The sequence below is a fragment of the Argiope bruennichi genome, chromosome 10, assembly GCF_947563725.1.
Source record: "Argiope bruennichi chromosome 10, qqArgBrue1.1, whole genome shotgun sequence".
Taxonomy (NCBI): Eukaryota; Metazoa; Arthropoda; class Arachnida; order Araneae; family Araneidae; genus Argiope; species Argiope bruennichi.
The window spans coordinates 48,400,838-48,414,805 of NC_079160.1; the positions used below are offsets into that span (position 1 = coordinate 48,400,838).

At 29.9% G+C, this 13,968-nt stretch overlaps 1 protein-coding gene across 2 annotated transcripts in view; it reads left to right on the forward strand.

Annotated features, from left to right (window-relative positions):
• Nucleotides 1-5,891: 5,891 nt before the first annotated feature.
• The window catches only part of LOC129988822 (high affinity copper uptake protein 1-like), a 43,526-nt gene continuing 35,449 nt past the window's right edge, over nt 5,892-13,968 (forward strand). Inside the window, exon 1 of one of the 2 annotated variants that reach the window (XM_056097091.1) lies at nt 5,892-6,088. The gene's annotated coding sequence lies outside the window, so the exon portion shown is untranslated. Of the gene's footprint in view, nt 6,089-11,370; nt 11,592-13,968 lie in introns of those variants that run through there. The other variant, XM_056097092.1, reaches the window with a different exon arrangement.

Consider the following 13,968-nt stretch of genomic DNA (forward strand, 5'->3'; position numbering starts at 1 on the left):
AAAATTATCTCCACGTTTTAGACCTTCCTGAATTCGAAAAGCATTTTTATAAAATGTCCCGTCTGTCTGTAAAAAATAACTGAGCTAGACGGATGAAAATTAGTATATAATCTTCATATCAAATGTGTAGATTTCAATCAAATTTTGAGCAAACTCCGTCCTGAGAAAGTCCTCTGTCCGAGTAAAAGTTAACATAAATACAAAACGAAGAGAATGAAATAGATAAATTTTGGTATATAGATTTAACATCTATATTGTAGACATCTATCAAATTTTGAGCCAAATCCCGCGATTCGTTTATCATCTGTCTGTCTATATTTTCAGAAAAATGCAAACGAAACTCGACAATTCGAATGGCTTATTTCTGATTTTTGGGGTACTATTAACCTTATGGAGGGAATAAACGCCAAAAAATAAATAATAAAATCGCCAAGAATCACACTATAGATTCAGTAAAAGTGCTAAATTCCCACAAAAAGTTAGTATTTCATAATTATTACGCCATTAAATTAAACAGTATTGCTGTGCAACTCATTCTGTGAGATAACACCTTAATTAGATCGTAGGTGAGAAAGTTTTGAAGAGACTACTCCCGCTGCTTCTTTTTTTACCCCAGCTTTTTTATGGATAAGATTCGTAGGTATTTCATAGTTTTCTTTTACGCCTCAGACACATTGGTACAATAAGCAGTTTCATTTTGTGTGCAAGATTCTAATATGGAAGAAATGTTCGAGACCTATAGCCTCATTTTTTGAAGAAGAATATTTTTCTACAATTTCGCAGCTTTGAGAGATATTTTCTTTGCGGCATCCTTTGACACTAGCCTTTTCCTTGGACTTCACTGTTTGTCACAAAATTTCATTTTTCTCCAAATTTCTACTCTTTAGTTCCTTTTTGGCGAATTTATGTTTTACAGAGATTATTGTCCATTTTATCTTTAAGATAGTCCTTTTTATGCAATAAAACGTAATAATTCATAAAAAGCGGAGGAATCGCATCTCCGAGGTTGGAATACAATACTACGCAATCATAATGTATAATAGGATGTAAATATGCTATAATTAATGCATTTTAAACACTAATAATAGATTTTCCAAAAAACTACTTATTAAATAAAACAATTTGTTTCACTTTATTTTTTAACATTATCTGTTTTAAGATTTTAAAAATTGTTAATTTAAAAGAATGTAACTTACACTTCATAAGAAGGCATTATTATGTCATCTACAGATGTGGTTCATTTTTCTGTTATTCGTTATTCTTAAAAAAAAAAAAAAAAAAAAAAAAATTCTAGATAGATATCATCATGCTTGATCTAAACTACAGAGTCGAAATATATTTAAGTATTGATTTTAATAGTTTTGCTACGAGAAATACATGATATTTTGAAAGATATTTAATTAGCTGAAAGTTCTTACTTAATTTAAAAATACAGAGCTAACTATATAAATTGTGATCCATGTAGACCATTTTAAACGAGTTTCCATTGGTAAACAAGATGCCCATTACCTATATTTAATAAAATATTCTATACATACCAACAAAAGAAGGCTTATTCTTCAGCGATCAAAACTGACAAGTTAAGAAAGGACGAATTTCTTTATTTTTGAGCAATTTAAAGCCGCTTCAAGGAAAAGTTTTGCGTTGATTGTCTGGTCTACTCTTCGAGCTGGTTACTAAAATAATCTGAAATCTTTGAAAATTTAATATTTAAATCGTTATAACTCGAACAATTTTAATCGCAGAGGAGCGAAGCTTTTTTTCCCCCCTTTTTTAAAATGTTGATGTGACAAAAATATTTTGCTAAATGTGACTGGCATAAGATGAATGTTAGTTACTCAAAGATGGAGGGGGGAAGGAATAAAAAGATAAATAATAAGGCAGGGAATGAATCAACAAGGGGGAAGAAAACCTCATTTTGGAATTGTTCGGCGAACAATCGACGAAGACACCCAGATCGGTTGCAACTTGAGTGATTTATCTGATGACCAAAAACAACCCTTTCTCATTTTGAATTTTTCATTAGATCTGCAGTAAGAACAGATCCACCTTGGAAAGCTGTCAACTTCTCTCTATCTATCTATGCCCTCTTCAAATCCACGGAAACAATATTTTAATATGTATATATTACTTTTTAAAGAAAAATATGATGAATGGACGAAATAAAACTAAACCCAGGCGCTGTTTACATTTTAGGGATGACGAATATTTTACGAGCGGTTATTACGTAACCAATATCAAAAATACCAGTGATCAATACTTTTCAAAGAGGGGTGTGATTCAAATTCTTGATACGATCTTACTGGTATATTCCGATTACAGGTCTTGGATCACGAACAGAAAGTAACAATCAATATGATCTGTCCAATGGAAGCTCTCGAACAAGAGTTCGATCATGCATGGGGAAAGTCCTTTACCCACTGAAGTGAACGGGCCGATTATTCTTGGAATTATCGTATCATTGAATTGCATATTACTGAAATTTATCGGAGCGGTGGCTTCACTGGAAAATGTGAGACTTCATTGGAAAGTGCGAAGTCACCGCTCCACTTTATGGGAGTCACCGTGATTTTCCGATATTCGCATTTGACCATGCACTATTCCATACAGATCATTTTTAATTGCTTGTGACATGATTTACTGACTGACATGATTTGCATATATTCTGTTTACTACTGGCGCCATCTATTGGTGGAATATATAACTAAAGCAAATATTTTAGAGAAATGACATATATATCTAATTACATTTTTTTAGAAAATGGTTTACACCAATAAAAAAATTAAATAAATAGTTTTTTTTTAAAAAAATTAAGAAGTTTTTATTTAAGAAGTAAGCTGAAATAGATAAATTAATTCCATCACACGTTACTTAAATTAGTAAATTAAGTATTAATTACAATTAATAAATTTTATATTTAATACTAATTAATAATATGATTGAAATAACAGATATTTTGAACAAATATTTAAAAATAACAATAGCAAAATTATTTGTTATTCAAAAAATCGTGGATTATGCATCTCTATTTTTAGCCTGGTACAAACATGTAAATCTGCTAAAAGATTGCAAAATTCCAAGAAGACTCATTTCGAATCCTTTTAAAGATTGTCAGATAAGTCTTCACTGTTTCAGTGACGCCAGTTAAGTCTCTTATGCCGCATGTATTTTCTTACGTGCTGAATAGAGTGTCACTAAAAAAGGAAATTACAATTCCTCGATTAGAACTGTTGGGAGCTTTTATATTATCCCAATTATATTGCCAGGTGACAGATGAGGTAAAATTTAATGAGGTATACTTTTGGACTGACTCGACTGTTGTCTTAACTTGGATTAAACGGGATAGTTCTTGGAATAAATACATTTGTAATAAATAAGATAACTGAAATAAGAAAATATACCAATTCTGATAACTGGCATTTCGTGCCAGGTCTTATGAATCCAGCAGATCTTTTTTCAAGAGGTTGTGATGCAAAGATTTTATTGAAGAGCAAGTGGTGGGAAGGTCCAGAATGGTTATCAAAGTCGCAGGAACTCTGGTCTTTGAATAATAAACAAATTATTGATGAAAATTTAGTTGAATCGGAGAAAAGGAAAACAATAGTTAGTAATGTGGAGCGTGAATCAGCTAACTTTTTTGACAATCTACTTTATTTCTCACAATACACGAAGATTTTAAGAATGCTGGCGTGTATACTACGTTTTATTAAAAACTGTCGCCTTAAAGGAAAATGTAAGGAAAGCTAACTAACCTATGAAGAAGTCCAATCAGCTGAAAACTGTTTGCTAAAGCTAATTCAAAAGGAACGTTTTGCAGGAAGCAAGATGAAAGCATTGAAAAATATGCAAACTTTCAAAGATGATTCCGATGTTCTTAAAGTTAGAACTAAGCTCATACTGGGAGATGAAAAAGATAATTTTAAGTGCCCAATACTGTTGCCGGGTAGCCATGAAATTATTCGTCGATTGATACAACAGAAGCATTGTGAGTTGCAGCATGCCGGACTTTGAACTCTAATTTCCAATTTGAGGAAAAATTACTGGATTATTTCTGTCAATAGAATGGCAAAACAAGTAAGCTCTCATTATATTACTTGTAAAAGATTTAAATCCAAGCCTACTGAGCCGCCTTTAGCACCTCTTCCTAAAAATAGAATAAAAGTTGCTGCAGCATTTGAAGTCACGGGAATTGATTTGGTAGGCCCACTGTTTTTGCGTTCTGGAGAAAAGATATTGATTGTCCTTTTTACCTGTGCTATTTATAGGGCTGTTCTTCTTGAGTTAGTAAACTTGTCCATTTGAGCCTTTATAATGGCTCTAAGAAGATTTTTTTTTGATAGGAGAGGTCGCGTTAACATAATCTACACTGATAACGGCACCAACTTCATTGTTTCAAGTAATGCCTTGAAAAATCTAGTTGGAAGATCATGTCGTCTTCCATTATCAAGAAAATTAAATGGAATTTCAACCCTCCAACTGCTGCATGGTGGTGTGGATGGAGGGAGCGGAGGATTCGCATGCTAAAAAAATGTCCAGGAGAATTTTGGGCCGAAAGAGTATTGATTATGAAGAATTGGAAACTCTTATCTGTGAGTGTGAAGCTACAATAAATTCCAGGCCACTCACATATATTGACGATAATTCAGAAGGTATAAGGCCATTGACACCTGCTTGTTTCTTGTAAGGCATTCCTAGTAGTAATACAACTGATTTAGACGAAATCGACGGTAAAAGCCTAAGTAGAAGATTACGTTTTATTCAAAAACTACAGCATGATTTAAGAACGAGATTTCGCAGCGAATTCTTAGCAATGTTAGTGCATAAAGGTCGTCACAACCGAGATGAATCTTTGAATGTTGGAGACATAATTCTCCTTGAAACTGATGGAAAACGCCTTTACTGGTACTTAGAAATCGTAACTGAAGTCCTCCCTGGAGTAGATTGACATTCAAGAATCGCCAGAGTAAGAACAGCTCAAGGGAAAAATTAAGACCATTCCAGAGACTTTATTCATTGGAAATCAGTAGTTCTGAAAATTACCATTCTCAGCAAAAGGATAAAGATACAAACACTCAACTTTCTGCAACTACAGTTGTTTCAGATCAAGATTCCAGTGAAGATGATTATTATATAATCAAAGTAGCTCCTGATGTTGTCAGTAAAGCTGGTCGGCGTATTAAAATTCTCATTAGACTCAATTTTTACTTTTGTTGCAATTTCAGCTACTGCATAAAATTGCAAGGTGGAAGATTATATAAATGTCATACTAGTTGCAACTCAACTCCACTCAAATGTAATTAATTCAAATTTCGTTTTCTCGATATAAATATGCTTTCGAAACTTTCTATGTAAATAATCGCAAATAAAGTGTTCTCTCATTTCACATTCATAGTAATTATTGAAGATATTTTACACATTTAGTCCTTATATCTTCATGATGGTTTGTTTCGACGATGAATTCCAATGAATCAGTAATCGCAATTTCGATTCAGAATGTCAATAATAAGTGACTATACTATACTTATCTTTGTGAAAGTCCACACGTTTTAATTTTGAAAATTTTTCAACAATACAGTTTTAAATTCAATGAAAGCTTAACAAATATCTACCAGAACCTTTATCAACAACTCTCTTTTGCATGGCACTAATCCGCAGAGAGAATTCGACGACACTACTATCTGATTCATTTAAATTATTAACTTTTGGGGAATTTAAATCTTTTAAAGTAGAAAACCTTTTTCTTTTAATAATATACATCCTTGTGGTGACGATCCTAGTTTTATTGTCGAAATAAAATGTACTCAGACAACTTTTTCTTCTTTAAAATATAAATGAATGGATTCTTTATAGATAAGATTTGGCAACAGCTGTTATAGGTCGTGCTTGAGAATTGTTTTCATCCGGTTTTCAGGATTTTCTTTCGGTTTTGGTGTGATGTGCTTTTAGTTGAGCACATGTGATCAGAAAGTAGACATATGTCAGCATTGTTCTGTACTTAATTTTCTCAGTGTGCTTTTTTTACCCGCTACTGGAAGCGGGTTTATTTAAAGGGAAGAAGGACTATTGATATAAGACGCATTATTTTCAGGTACGACTTTTTTTTCTTCCCAAATATGATAATTTTTTATGTTTATATTTACTCAAGTGCATTGTGGGAAAGATTTCCTAAATTGACATAGATCATTTTTCATTTATCATTTTTGTTACATTTTCTTTGGGAAGAAGCGCTGGCAGTTGGCATTTTGCATAGTTATATAATCATCTCAGATTTATGTGTTTTTTTCACAGTGGCGAAGCTGTAGTTCAAATAACGTAATTTCAAAAATATATTATTAATGTATTTAAATTTTTTAATCATTGAATATAAATATTATTTTTTTCCCTCAATCTTCTATTTTAATCCCTATTAAGTGTTGATCAAACTTTTTAAAAATCTCTTTTCTTGGCTCTTGTTTTTTGGAAATATATTTTGGTTTTATATTTGGTACATAATTGGTAATATATATATATATATATATATATATATATATATATATATATATATATATATATATATAAATTTGGCATTAAAAATTTTTTTATCAAAAGATTTAATTGATTATTAAATTTGAACTTAATTTTAATTTTTGAAAACTTTTTAAATATTTATATGTAATAACATTTTATTTAAGATAATTTATCTTATTTGGTGTTATTTGTAATTTCTGTTATGGTTTATTCTGTATTCTTTTATTTGATCGTCAAGATTGCCATTATGAATGTGGTACTAAAAAGCATGTGACATCGATAAACTGAATTTGATTGAAAATAAAATCTATTCATAGTAAGGATAATGAATTGCTTGAGAATGGATTTATTCTTTAGCATATTAAGAAAGTAACATCCAATCATTATTAATTGTTACATTTGTATATATATATATATATATATGTTAATAAATATCAGTGCTAAATTAACTTTTCTTATTTCCATTGCTGAGAATTAATTTGAATTATTTCATTAAAATGCAACCAATGTAATTCATTTTTAAACCTGACCTTTAGTTTATATTTTAAAATATCATGTTATCACCAAACTTAGGACAAAATATTTTGGTGTTAATAGTCGATATTGTTACAAAATTAAGGTTTTTTTCTTTTATATATTACCGCTAAATTAAATTCTTATATGCCTTTATGTATATTTTTTACTATGAAAGTTTCACTTGGGAGAAATTTCAAAGGGCAAAAATCTATTTTAGTATTATTATTATAATATTTTTTAAAACCTAGAATTAGTTTGTTGTCACCATTTGATTTGACTGCTGGAATGATTTTAACATTATTGCTACTAACTATTCTTTCTATATTCTACAAGGCTAAAAGTGAGGTGTTGGGTAGATATTTAGCTACAGTTTAGTTGCATTTTATATTTTCAATGAATTAATATTTTTAAATTTATAAAATTAGGATTTGAAAAATTATGACTTTGGTGAGATGATTAATATAATTTATGAATTGTAAAAATGTGAAATAAGAAGTAATCTGATTAAAGACTAAAATATAATATTTTCTTTATGTAAAAGCTTAATTTTTAAATGGAGTGAAATTAAAACTTCTTTATTTTGTTGCCTTTTAAATTTATGAACTATTTGACCTTGAAATTTGGTATGCTACTTCCTAAGACATTTCTCATAGCAGCTTTCTAAGGAAGTTTCTTTGACATGCTTTATTTCTGTTGTAGAATTGAAGTCATTTAATATTTTCTGATGCTTTATTAAATTATGTCTTGTTTGGAAGAAAAGAAAGCTATAAAATTTAAACTTTAGGACAGTTCCTTTTACAAACAATTTTTTAATTCATAGATACAAGGAGTAAATTTGTCTTGTCTTGAAAATTAATCTGTAATATTAAATTGTATAAATATGTATTACATTAATTCATTAGATTGTATAAATATTTACAATAAAGACTTTAATTTCTTTTAACGTTGATGCAAGATATTTTCTTAGTCAGTGAATGCATGATACTTTAACATGCATCTTAACTACATATTTATAATTTAAGAAATATGTCCCAAAAAATTGACCTTTTTATTTATATTAAATATCATGAGGGATATAAAAAATTTCTTTCTGAATTAAACTTTTTACTTCTTAAAAATGCATGATATTAATATATGATGAAGGCACTAGTTAATTTCTGACAAGACAGCTGCCTAAGCTGCTGCATTGAAGATAGACAGTGATTAAAAAGATGTTTATTTGTCAAAAAATAATTAAAAAAATGAATTATGATAAATTAAGAAAATATTAACACTTTGTCAAGTATAATTAATCAAGTGCTTTTTTTTATTCTTTAAAAAATAAATCCTATGATTTATGAAATAGGAAAATGTTAGCACTTTATCATGTATAATTGATCAAATATGTTTCTTACATTATACCATTTATTTCCTTTAAGTATTATTATAATATTTATTTATAAACATTGAATGTTGTTTTAATAAAATACTATGTACAAATATGGAAATACATACAGTCATAAATGAAAATTAAAAAATAAATAAATAAGTTTAATATAAAACATTGACTTAAGTTAAAAATGCATTAAGATGTGAAATTAGATTAACCTGAGAAGCCTTATAATGTGCTCTGACCTTTAATTTAAAATATATAAATCTGTCTCTTATGATTGAGATAGGAGTATGTATTTGTTCTTTGAAACTTTTATTAGAATAAAGTTTTGTGATAATGAATAATACTTCCATTGTTTGCTTAAATGACTACTCAAGCTGTAATCCCAAATTGTAGAAAACCATGGAACATCTGTATTTTTACTAATGTGTGCTTCAGTTTTGTAATTTGAGATAATTAAAATTCTCAATGGAAGATAAATAATTAAAAAAAAAAGAATTAATTTTTATATTTTATTGTGAGGATTTGCAAGTTGCCACAGAATTAAAAAATCAAATTAATTTTCACTTGAATATGGCATAACATACCAAAAAAAAAAAAAAAACCCCAAAAAAACAAGCATTTACCTGGAAACTACCTATGGAATTACAAAAACATCATGCAGGGATTTATAATACGTACTGTAAGGAAAATGAAAACTGCATGGAAGTTGATGGATTTTATCACCTGTAAATCTGCTGAAATGGGATGGAAATTTTGTTGTCTTAAATACCTTAACATATATTACTTCATATTATATGTGACAATTGAGATATTGATGATAACATGCTATAATGATTAGAAAACTGAGAATAAAACGTCAATACATAAAAAAGAAAATTTTTAAACTATAAAGTAATTAAAATGTGGCTTGTAAATAAAATTTATCTTTCATTTTTTTTTAAAGCTATAAATATTAATTACCATTTCTGCATACATATATGCCTTTCATTGCATATATTGTTAGTGGTATATAACTTGAGTTTTGTACAAGCATTATTTAAATATCAAGCATTTCAATATTACAAATATTATTTAATCCTCAAGGCTTAAAAATCATTCTATTCTTTTTCATCACTGAGTAACGACAAATTTGTATGCTGTAATATTAAAATTATTTCTAAAATTTAACATCGACTATTTATAAATGAATTGGTGTTTTTCAGTGAGGCATTCCAGAGCCATATTTAATTACAGATTTTTCATAAATTTGAAAGGGCCCATGATGGCTTCCAAATCTCAGTTGGCGTTGTTCCAAGAAGAGACTCGATTCCATTAAAGATTTGCTGCATGAATGATTTTATGGTATATTAAATCTTTCAAAAAATCAAATGTCTTCTGAAATAGAATGGGTGTTAGGTCAGAGAGGGTTGGCTAAGGCATAGTCATTATTATATGAAGGCAGTTCAAAATCGCGAAGTTCGCTTCGAAAACAGCTTTCGGGGTGCTTTGAAACGGACTATTAATACTAAATCATTACCAATGTTTATTTTTACCTGTGAATAGTGTATTCTGTTATTGCTATGCATCAATTATTTCTTGGTTAACATTGTTCCTCATTGAGTATACATGGTATGTTTTGTATCAGTATGGTGACCATAAGTTTTAAAAGTCTTGGATCCTATGTCCCGTGAAAATATTTAAAAATTCCCAATTTTGTCTTGATTCTTTTTTTTTATGCATGAGAAAATATAAAATATTGCGATTTCTCAAATATATCCTGAAAACGAGAACTAGTTTATATCCAAGACAATAAATAACGGCTGTTACCAGTTGGACCATTCATTTGATAAAGAATTTTGTGATCTGAAGACATATTTAAATTTACATGCGAAATAATTAATAGATGACGAAACCTGGTAATCGTTCGAAGTCGACCATAAAACAAAATCTGGACCGTAAAGAAATAAAATAAATTTATGACAGCTTATTTTCTTTTGACAATTTAATTTTCTCTTAAATCTGTCCTGTTGATGGAGTCTTTGTTTTATAATTGAAAAGTACAGATTAAAAACTATACTCCACCTGATATGCGCCAATTAAGTGTACTTTATGCATATTAACTTTATCGAATATCTTTTCTCTGAAATTAGTCTCCTATTTATGAAGCTAAAACAGAATAATCACTGAGGCATAAATCTGTGTCCATCTGTTAAGACAGTCCTCCAGAACTTTATTGAGTTATGTTATTCTGGGCATTGCAAGTTCGCTTATAAAAATATCCAAGCCTTCATAAAATCTGATTTTCATACATAAAAAAAAAATCCCGCCTGTATACAAGAAGATTAAAGAAATGAAAACTTGTTGTTCTTCCCATTTCCTCTAATAACATTTGAAATAATATGGAATTTGCTATTTGAAGAACGTTCCGTAGTGTTCCATTCCACTAATATTGTTCTCTATGGAAATATATTCTGGCAAATGTAAATGGATCACAAAAAGTAGGCATTTTATTTCAAGTAGAAGAATTATTTCTTCAAGAATTCACAAATAAAAGCTGTAGCTGAAAATGTGCAAGTTGGAACTAGTTCCCTGTTGCAATAGCTGCATAAACCACCAATTGTTTTGTAAAAAAAATCGTGATTCCTATTTCAGTACAAATTTCCTGAAGTCTGTCTTTTATTTTGATATTTTTGACCATAGAATTCAAAGGTAATTTTTGAGTCTGTTCCAGTGCTGGTGAGCTTGACCTGTATAGTTTTCTGGGTGATAAGTCCTCAACTTGCTGCTTTCCAGACCACACCCTTTTCCAAGGAAACGAATTGTTATCGATGCTCTATTTCTGGGACTGGGATAGCTAGATCTGTAGCGTGAGTTTTGAAACGATTTCTGCTCTTATCTCTGAAATCTGAAGCGGAAAATGACGGTAACCCACTGTTGGCATCTAAATCAGGATTAATCTCTGCTCCTAGACACTGAAACATTTCACGGAATTATGCACCGATGCGTGTTTTTCATCCACTTTCGTCCTGATCAGCACTTTTAAGACGTATGTGCAGAAAAATAATACGCTGATTCTGAAATCTTTCTTTTCGCTTTCGGCACTAGGTCAGTAATGCTGGCTTATTCAAACGTCGGGTCTTAAGTCTTTGGGAAACTTTCCTCTATCGCCAAATTTCTTATTGATCGCCAAATTTGGAAATTTCTTATTGAACAGGTAATTTTATTTTCACTTTAGGTTATTTATAATCACCGGATGTGATTTTTTGGTAAAATATTTTTAGATGCTACTAAAATAAGATGCTTAAATTGGTTATAACTTATGTCTTGCGAATGTGTATAAATCTGTGATAACTCTAATGGGTATTTTGTGATTACTAATATATATTTTATTGCCCATTATGTTTATAATTAATTTATTGAATTTGTAATATAATTGGTAAGTAGCTTGCTGGGATTGGAAAGATGTCTGTCCTACTCATAAAATTTCTACTTCAATAAAATTTTCACAGCAGAAAACTGGATACCATTTTAACTAGGTTGAGGATCGGGATCATTCGATTAATCCACCGACATTTATTGATGGGAGAACCAACATCATTTTGCTCAATTTATAACAGTCCTATATCTGTTTTACAGATTCTGGTAGAATATCCACGGTTTTCTTTAGGGCGAATTACATTTTGTTCAGTAATCTCACCCTGATTTTGGCTAGTTGCTTTCCAAAACACCACATGCTAACCTTTATATATATATATCAACATTAGCCACGCTTTTTAGTACTTTAGCATACCTTGCATCATTTTCTTGACTCACATTTTTACGTTTTTAGACATCTGGATTTTATAGATATTCCAAGTTTCGATTTTATTATAAATTGATGCAAATATTTTAATTCCATGAATGTGGCGCAGCTGAGCCAAAGATGGCTTTTGTGCCATAAAAAACAAACAAACAAACTCAAACACTACTTCATTAAATCTTAGTACAGTAGACTCTCGATTATCCGCGTGCGGGTTATCCGCGGTGCGGATTATCCGCGCCTGGCGCACAAAGTGTTTTTTTTTTTTTTTGACTGATTTCTTTAAAAAGTTGCAGTTTTACAGTTATGCTTTTGTAATTACATAATACATTACAGTATTAAAACAGTACATATGTATTAATTTTTCTGTGTATCCTTGACGCCTCTCGTAAATACAAAGCACTTTTCTGTTTTCATTTACAAAATGCAATTTAGGTTAGTTTTGAGTGATATACTAAAATATTAAGCGTTAGTTAAACATTTCCTGCTGTTTATTTTACGTTTTATTGTACATAAAACGATTTTTCAAAGTTGGAATGACTGTTTTCTCTTTTGCTATACCCGTTTTTAGCTTTTTTTTGGATTATCCGCGATTTTTGTTATCCGCGGCGGCCGCGCCACCCAATTCCGCGGATAATCGGGAGTGTACTGTACATGAAATGTTTTAAGGATAGATTAACTTGAATAGCAGTTTTATTTGCAAAATTTAATTCGACTAATTGAGCTATATCTTAATGATGTATTAATAGGTTATCTTCCATTTATGTACGTGATTTATAGAGCGTGAAGTATATTCGATTCAACCTCTATCATGATATTCTGTCAAGATTAATGATAGTGATTTTCATTGTTTTTGATCACAGCCCTATCTCCATACTCTCCAAAATATTAAAAAGATTTTGTTAGTTGTAAAAGACGGTCATGACCAGGTATGCGGTCGCATAAGAACAAAATTGCACAAAGCTTTCTACATGTGCATGCTTTTATTTCTACTTGTTTTAATAGGCATTTATATTTGAAGTGAACCTTTTCAATACTTGTTATTTGATAGATTCAAGGTCAACACCAGCACGCAATCGGGTTGTCGAAACGACTGTATTTCTTCTTTCTTTTGGAATATTTTATGCTATTAGAATGGAATTAAAGCCATTCGCGTGTGCATGTTGTTAATAATTTTTAATGTGTAGGCTGTTGAGAAATAGCTTGGAAATAGATATGCTTCGGGTAACTTTAAATAATACTACTAATAAATTAAAGCAACTGCAAGAAAAATTTTCCACTTGTTTAGAATCTTTGCAGCGTTTTACTGTTTTGCACTTTTCTGTTTATATTCTTTTTAAAACCCGTTATCAATAAAACTTTCATTAAATGATGGAGTTCCAATTTGGTATGCTAGGCAGCTGCCTAAAGGCTCTAATCTGAGAGCAGTCTGCAAGGTCTAGTCTATTAAAAAATGATATTTGGCTAGTTTCCAATTAAAGAATTTTATGGAAAATACTAATTTTATGAATTATAATATATTACGACTATTGTGTGTGTTTGTATTGAATAATTAGAATCATTATTAAATAAAGTTTAATTTATTACAGTTAAAATATTACAATAAATATAATTACAATAAAATATAATTAAATTATTAGCAATGTATTAAATATTTATTTCATTAGTCCTTTCATTCCACTTGAGTTTTGTGAAAAATAATTTTTAGTGTTGTATTTGCTTGAAATTTATTATTTTCTTATAATCTGGTGTAATAATCAATTGCTTTTGTTTCCATTGTTTCGATTAAGTG